Genomic DNA, 8,481 nt, shown 5'->3' with positions numbered 1-8,481 from the left:
AATCAAATCTAAAGGAGTAATTGAGTAGAGTAGTGGATAAACAAATGACGAAATTAAGACACAAAGACACCCACAACAAACCCCCCCCCCCCCCAAAAAAAAAAAGAAAAAAAAAAAGGCACACACACAAATCGGGAAACGATGTCGCTCTTGGGGCCCATCTGGCTGGCAGGAAAGCACAAGTATGGGCCTGGAGACGCAGTCGTTTTAGGAGAGTAGTCTCAACCCATCACCCAAGGCCCAGGCCCCAGAAGCAGAATTTAACCCTAGAGGGCGACAAGCATATGTAGCATTACACAAACAGCCGCACAAGGAGGTCTTCTCTTCAAGATGCCTCAATGCTGTATTATGTCACCATGAATCAAAAGGTTCGTTTGCGATGCTTCAGCTTGTTGTTACAAGCTATTGAAAATTTAGCTTTGCTGAACTAAACTGTGAGTTATTGTTGGCTGCTAATTCATTGTTTCTGGCATTGTTACCATGCTGTAATTTATGAAGAATTATTGCTTTGTCTTTGTTTCTGATGGATTTTGGCGAAAGCTTTAACCGATCATAACAGTTTTGCTCTTTTTTTTTTTTTTTTTTTGAAGAAGTTTTGCTCTTAACTCTGTTATAAAAGGTTATATATATATATATATATATATATGAAATGGGTTTGTTGGGTAAGTTCAGGTTAACTAGTTTTGACTGTATAACTTGGTAGCTTTTCTTAATAGTTTTGGGTTAATTATATTTTTCTATATGATTTATCATGTTTAGTTTTGATTTATTATTTCAAGTGCTGTGGATATGATGGTGAAAAAGTAAAAGGTATGAGCACGAAGATTATGTTGGCAGTGACAATGTGTGAAGTTTGGGGGAAAGGAAGAGGGCCCTCGTCCTTGTTTTAGTTATAGCATTGCGACTTTCGCAACCTCTTCTACAGCAATTAGCTGCGCTTCGGCGTGGCAATGGGTTGTATGAAAAGGCGTGGGGTTGCATTCTAGTATTGAATGCCAACCTAGACTTCTCCTGACATTAGAGCAAGTATCCCAATACTCTGAACATCTGTCAGCTGCCAATGTGCTTCTTGCATTGATCAAACCTTCATGCTGATCCTCCCACTGGTTTATGTTTCTCTGCCAGAACAACTTTTCCCCAACTTCTTGGGTTTTTAAATTTTGTTTTTGATGAACTTTTTGTTTTTCCCTTGATGAGGTTACTGGCTGTAATTTAAAAGTTTTTCTATTTAGCAACACTTAGAGGGTAAGATTTGACAGGCCAAAGTGGGTAGCTGCAGTTTTTCTATTTACCACCATTCTCATTTCCCTCGTATTTGTACATTTTCATGTCTTGATCAAGGAATTGTCTCTCTTTTGACTCATGAGAGGCTTGCTAAAACTTGTATCACTTTTAACATTGTTAAATTTGTGTGTGTGCTTGCATCGTTAGAATATATTAGTGGATTTGATTTTAGAGATTTGATTGTAATATCTTATAATCATATTTGATTACAATCAAACCATATTGATTTGATTACCATACTTGTCTACTTCTAATTCAAACTCTCTTATAAATAGGAGTCTTCTTTATTGTAACAATACTAAAGAAATAAGAGCAAAATGTAGCCCTTTGGAACTTTATGTTGTGGACGTAAGTCATAAGATCGAATCATGTAATTCTATGTGTCTATTTTTTTAAAATTTTTTAATTTTATTTTATCATGCATTATATTATTTTTTATGGTATCAAAGCTATAGCATATTATATTATTATAACGCTAGTGTTTGATCTTGTGGATTTTAATTCTAATTTTGTTTTCTTATTTTTCTGTATTTTCTTGTCTGTCAAAGTACAAAATGATAAGATGAGAAAATATAGAAAAATAAGAAGAAGAAAAATAAAATTAAAATCCACAAGATCAAACAGTGGCATTAGTCTATAGCTTTGATACCATGAAAGAAGATATAAGGTGGAATAAAATATAATATGAAAATAACAAAATAGACATAGAATTATGTGGTTTAGTTTTATGACATACGCTCACAAGATAAAGCTTAAAAGGCTACATTTTGCTTTTATTTATTTTGTATTGTTATCATACAAAATACTCATTTATAGGAAAAATGGAGGTAAATAAGTATGGTAATCAAATCAATGTGATTTGTTTACGATCAAATCAATTATATTTGATTACCATCCAATTTGATTATAGGAGATTACAATCAAATCTCTAAAATCAAATCCCCTAATATATTGTAACATGCATGCATGTAGGGGTGAAAAGACGGTTAGTGAATTTCACAAACTGTCTTCGCTAACCGCCAAACGGCGGTTAGCGGTTAACCCTTTTTTTAATGGAATTTTTTTTTTAGAAATTTGAGCTTGGCTTGGCTCACCGAGGAAAATTCCTTGTGCAAGCTCAAACTCACAGGCCAAACAAGCCGAGTACTCAAGCTCATCTCACCAATTAAACAAGCTCAACTTGACACCCAACTCATATAAATTTTTTCAAATAAAATAAAATAAAATGGCTTAAGAAGGCGACTATCTATGGGCTTGAACCCAGCCGATTTATGGCTTGAGGCTTGAGCCTTGAGCCTACTAAGCATTCCACATGATTTTACAAAGGAATGCTAAAGTCCCTTTTATAGATAAGGAATGTTGAAGAGCATTGGTTTCATTTGAACATTCACAACAGCTTCCTCGTCATTTTTCCTAAGTTTAGGAAACCAAATTACTTTTTGACTCCCTATTCAAATACACTCCACAATAGCTTCCCTTTGTGGTTCCCTATAACATTAAAATATTGTTTGTTTTACTTTTGTTTTGTTTTTATATTCATTTATTTTGCATAGAAAAGTGTAAGAGGAGAGAGAATGTCATTTTATGATTATAATAAATTATGTGGATTGCTACAGTTGACATTGAGATTATGTGTAGCAATCCTAATGTATAGAGAAGATATAGGGAAGCGATTGTAGGTGAGTTTTTGTGATTTTTTTTAGGTTTTTCCTATGTGTAGGGAAGGGAAGCAGCTTTAGGGTAGTTGTTGGGAATACTCAATATAGGACAAGTTGTTGGACTTGGGATTGAGGGGTTAGTGTGCACTTTTTTTTTTTCTAATTAAAATGGGGATTTGGTTTGCACTTGGTTTCTTAGCACACTAGATACATTTGTCTTTTGAAATTAAATTCCTGCTTTGCTAAGCAAATGGATTTTATTTATCATCAGTAGCAAAATATGGGAAAATAAGAGAAAATGTCCAAACTTTGTTCTTCTTGCATTAAAACTGCATGCATTCCATCAGTGTTTTGTTCTTTTTCTTTCCACCTTTTAAATTTCTCAATCATATTTCAAGTTAACAATGGGGGATTTTTTTTTCTTCTTTTCTTTTTTCTTAATTGCATTGGATTCGTAAATCATTTTTACTTTCAAGCATTTTTCTTTTTTCTTAATTCACATACAAACAAATTAAAGGTTATTCTTGCTTTTCTCTATTTTGTATCCTCTTTTTTTTTTTACAATAAATTATATTGTATATTAAATAAATTATATACAATTAACTTTTATATTCAGTCTTTTTGTTTTTTTTGGAAATGACATATATATTAATCGCTTTAAAGCGGTTAGCAGACAATTATTAACCGCTTGCCTTTTCAACCCTACATGCATATAGATATTCATATTTGTATAAATTTCTCAGCCTTGGTGCTTTTGATGCATTGGTCTGGAAAGCTAAATCTATAAAGCAAGCTTGGCTTGGATATATGAAGCCAAGACCAACAGAGAAGTTCAAGCAAGCCCAAGACCCACATGGAAGTCATGTTATCGATTGGGAATATTGTTTTGTTGGGCTTAGATTACTCATTGGTTCTGTGTCTTATAATGAATTGGAATATGTAAGTATGTATGACCAAAAGTTCCCTTCGACAATTAGAAAAATACATGCATTATTTGTAATTTCTTCGTTGTACTGCTGCTTGAGTAACTCAACTTTGCTTCAGTGGCTTGGTGAAATATCACTTTTGCTTATATGAGTTCTTTAAAATGGAGTAGATATCAAAGGAGTCATGAACAAAGTATTAGAATATATATTTAATGATTAAATTCATTTTTTCTATAAGTTTAAGGTTTTGAGATAATTTAATATGGTATTAGAGTAAAAGTCTTAAATATTGTTTACGTCATTTACTTTTCAACTTCGTAAATTTCACTTGTTGGGTCTCATTTATTAATAGAAGAGTTTTAGCTCATATTTGAGAAGAAGTGTTAAAATATAAATTAAATGATTAAATTCATTATTTCTTATAAACTTAACATTTTGGAATAAGTGGTTATTTAACCAAAGCAACCCACTTGTTTAATTATTTCACTTGTATTTTTATTATTATTATTATTATTATTATTTTTGTAAGATATTTCACTTGTATTGAATTATAGGAGAAAAATTCCATTTTTATTTTATTTTATTTTATTTTCTGCCATGGCCCATGGAGTATGAGTTGTGGGAAGTTAGTTTATGGTGTCAACAGCCAACGGATGAAATTCTAATCTTTTTTAATAGGATATAAATTTCCTTCAAACTTCAAATTAGTTTAAATGAAATATCTTACAACCTATTTAAAGTAGTGCCAAGTATTTATAAATATTTAAAATTCACATGAAATTCTTAACATTATTAATAGTAGATTACTAACTTAAATTGAATTTAATGTGTATTTTAAATGTTTATAAATACTTTATACTATTTTAAATGAGTTAAAAAATATATTTTTTAAACCGTTTGAAGGAAATTTTTGTCTTTTTTATTATGTAATAGGTGGATTTAATTTGATAAATTGACGGTAAAAGAGATTGTCTTTTCCTCTTTACCCTTGAGAACAACACTGCACAGTTCATCATGTTTCCAGGCAAAATTCTAGCACGTAATATTGTAATTATTTTGTGAAAAGTTTAAGATAATGGGGGTGTTTGTTAAACACTCCAGCACGGTTCATGAATAAAATAATAATAATAATAATAATAATAATAATGATTGGTATGGAAAAATGAAAAAATGAAATAAGCTTGAAGTAGGCATTAGCGGCCCACTAAAATTTTAATGTAATTTTGACTATTTGCTTTATTTCCAAGAAAGGAAATAATATGTATTTAGCCAATGAAATGCTGAGTTCCTGCCACATGGTAGTTGCGATTGATTTTCCATCTCGGGTGTTTAACAGAGAAGGCCTAAATTCAATTCCAAAACAACGCTATAAGCCTAAAGTAATAATAATAATAAAAAAATAATACTAAAAAGAAGAAGAAGACTAGCTACAACTATACGTCTAACTTGTGTCGGTGAAAAAAGGTATACTAAGTGTCATCATTATATTCTTTCTTTTTCCTCCCTCTCTTAAGAATTTTGGGGTGGGGATTATTTTGATCCTACAATCACAGAGCAACTTCAATAGAATAATTTATTTCTTTTACATCTCTCAAAATTTATGTGGCTCAGTCTGTCAAAATTAATTTTTATGCACTAAATGACATGAGAGACCATGTCACATAAACTATGAGAATGATGGGAGAAGATGGCGGATAATGCATAGCATTTCAATCACATGTGAGAAATGTTACATGTACTTTCAAGTGTTTATTTTCTACCGTGACAATAAAAATTAACATTAAATTCTGAACATGTTAATCAGTCAACGCTGAAAATTGCAAATAAAATTTCTCGTGACCACGTACACTGACTTTGATAGCATTGGTGGAAACGCAGGGAAGGGGGGGTTGATGCTGATGATGTAGAGAAGACTAAAGGAGAAAGGTATCAAAAAAAAGTTCACCATTAACTCAGTGTGTTTGGTCCCTATCAGGATCAGGATCATGCATGAAGGACTCATGTTGTCTTAGCGTTTGGGACTCATTTATTGGTTTTTTTTCTTCCACAAATTACAGTGATTTGATTGGCATGGTTCGACCAATGTTGTCTTCCCATTTTCAAATGTTGGTTCAATAATGCAGCATAATTTGTAATTGATCAGCACGTGTCCAAAAACAACCTTAAATCTAACCTGCAATGTCTCTTCTATTTTTATATTCTAGTATAATAAGAGAAAAAAGGCACCATATAATTATACCGCCCCACTTATTTTGTTAAGTGGCCAACATGTTCCTGGAAGGAAACCCTAGTAGTCATTAGTGGCTTTTTATTTAAAGATTCTGGTGACAATTGCTGCAATAAGCTGACCAATCATCATCCCTCTGCCCATTTGATTGCAAAATTATTGAGATTAGAGTATTCTAAAAGTTGAAAATTAGTGTATAATCTTCATGCGATGTATGTAATTTCTATTGAGGGAAACCGTGTTGCAAAAGGCTCAAATAATGCTCCTCAAGAAGGCGATCTAATGTCATTGACTCGTTGTTCATTAAATAAATGGAAATTAGGTCATGCAGTGCCTCATCCTGCTTTTGTGCTTTTTGACATTGAGAGTTCACTTTTTAATTTGACTTCAGTCAGTTGGAGAAACATCACTTATCTGTCGGAACTGTCATGGTCTTTGCAATGTTTACGGTGGATTTGTAATGTACTAATGTTGGTATTTTACGTTTCAGCCCTTTTTAATTTTAGCAATTTGTCAGAATTTTTTGTAAATTCTAATAAAAAAAAAAAAATGCAAAAATGCACAAAATACCCCCCCCCCCTTTTTTTTTAATAAAATAAAAAAAACTAAAAATTCCTCGGTGGTGGTGAGTCACATTTAGTTATTATTTTCTTTTCTGTTTCTTTTTTTTTAAAAAAAAAAATATATTAATTGAGAGTAAATTTTAAACGTTATAATTTTTATAGGGTTATAAGGAACATTTTACCTATTTATCGTTTGATTTAACCTTAGATCTTAACAATATGGGTAAAACTAAAATTTTCTAATACATGAATTACCAACATTGTAATTTTTGATAATTCAAGATTAATATTGTAAAACCCGTCACACTTTTCATATATTTAATGTTTTAACTGTATAAATCTTCAAAACCCATACTTGTTTTTGTCAACTTTTATTTTATTTTTCTTAGCAAATAAGAATAGGGTACAAGGAATCAAAAAACCAAAAAAGGTTGAGCTCCCCAATAATAAACCCAAAATAGCAATACAATGCAGAAAATATAAACAAATAAGAAATTGGCCAAAAAATGGCTTAATCCTCTGAATCTTGGTCAACTGACCAAGAAATGACACCAACAAAGTAGTGTTTTGAGCAAACCAAATATCTGACTAGCTTTGAAATAACAACACTCTCTGAAAGGAGGCTGTTAAATAAGAGGTACTAAATTCCTATCTGGATCTTCCTATTTAGATCTGTTGTAGGGGCGGACCAATCTCCAGTTGATGAAGCAATCTCCACAAAAAGAACAATCTAAAGCAGCTAAGGGAGATAAAAAAACCAACAAAACACAACCATAAAAACAAGACACAGAACGGCTTTGTAAAACAAAACACAACATTGCAACTAGACGGGCATCATATCGTATATATACGGTATACCATACTCTTATAGTCTACATTCCCGGTTTACATGAGCATGCTCTGTAAAACAAATGTCAATCAGAAAAAGAAAAGAAAAATCCAATGCAGAGAGACGTATAGACGTGTATTTTTCGAACGTGTTGATTGATTTTCTTGAAATTGCTGTAAAATTGAGAGCCACGTAAATAATAAAGAATTTTGCTTGAAAAAGAAACTGGCAGAGAAGCGTGTCACGCAACAGAAGAATTCATCAAAGGGTCACCAAACTTTGATCAGATAAATTAGCTTACTCAACGTAATTATCAGTGTTCTCTTCTTTTTGTCTCGGAATTTTTGTTTTATTCAATTATTCATTTTAGTGGTATTTTTCGGAGTATTTTTATGAGTCCAGGAAAGAAAAGGCTACCGCTGAAATTATGGATCTGTTTGAGATTGCGATTTCAATAAATGTAATTTTAAAAATAGTGTTTTTGAAATCGCTATAATTTTAAATATTTGTTATGCGAATTAATGATTTTGATTTAAATTTGCACTTTTTTAAATAAGCATCTCTAGCCTGCTTATTGAAATCGCAAATTTTTTTTCTATTTTAAATTAAGTATTTTTTAAATTGCAATGTCAAACGCCTTCCGTTTTATGATATCTTTTAAAAACATAAATTATTCTTGTGAAATCACAGTCCCAAACGCACCCTAAATAGTGCCTTAATAGTTAATACAAGACTGTCAGAAGCAATATTTTTGTGCAGATGACTTAAAGAATCTTATATGTATTATTATTATTATTTATTTTTATATGTATTATTAGTCTCTGTGAAAGAAACAAAAAAAATATTCTATATAGGGAGCCCAAGATTTGAGAGGTCTGTGTCAAGTTATCAACTACACATCATTCTCAGGGAGTGTGGTGGTGGGTTAACCACCCCCATGGTATACGACTAAACGTATAACAGTATAGACTCCTAGATTGTTTTGTTGTGACTA

At 31.6% G+C, this 8,481-nt stretch overlaps 1 long non-coding RNA gene across 2 annotated transcripts; it reads left to right on the top strand.

The window, feature by feature from the left end:
- Nucleotides 1-297: 297 nt before the first annotated feature.
- LOC132187017 (uncharacterized) lies at nucleotides 298-4,014 on the top strand. 2 transcript variants are annotated; one of them, XR_009440787.2, is made up of 2 exons: nucleotides 298-368; nucleotides 3,686-4,014. It is a non-coding gene; the product is annotated as an uncharacterized LOC132187017 (long non-coding RNA). The 2 variants fall into 2 exon arrangements; XR_009440788.2 differs by having other exon boundaries at nucleotides 308-434.
- Nucleotides 4,015-8,481: the final 4,467 nt, after the last annotated feature.

The sequence above is a fragment of the Corylus avellana genome, chromosome 6 (genome assembly GCF_965113065.1).
Source record: "Corylus avellana chromosome 6, dhCorAvel1.hap1.2, whole genome shotgun sequence".
NCBI lineage: Eukaryota > Viridiplantae > Streptophyta > Magnoliopsida > Fagales > Betulaceae > Corylus > Corylus avellana.
This window is presented reverse-complemented; position numbering and strand designations above follow the sequence as displayed.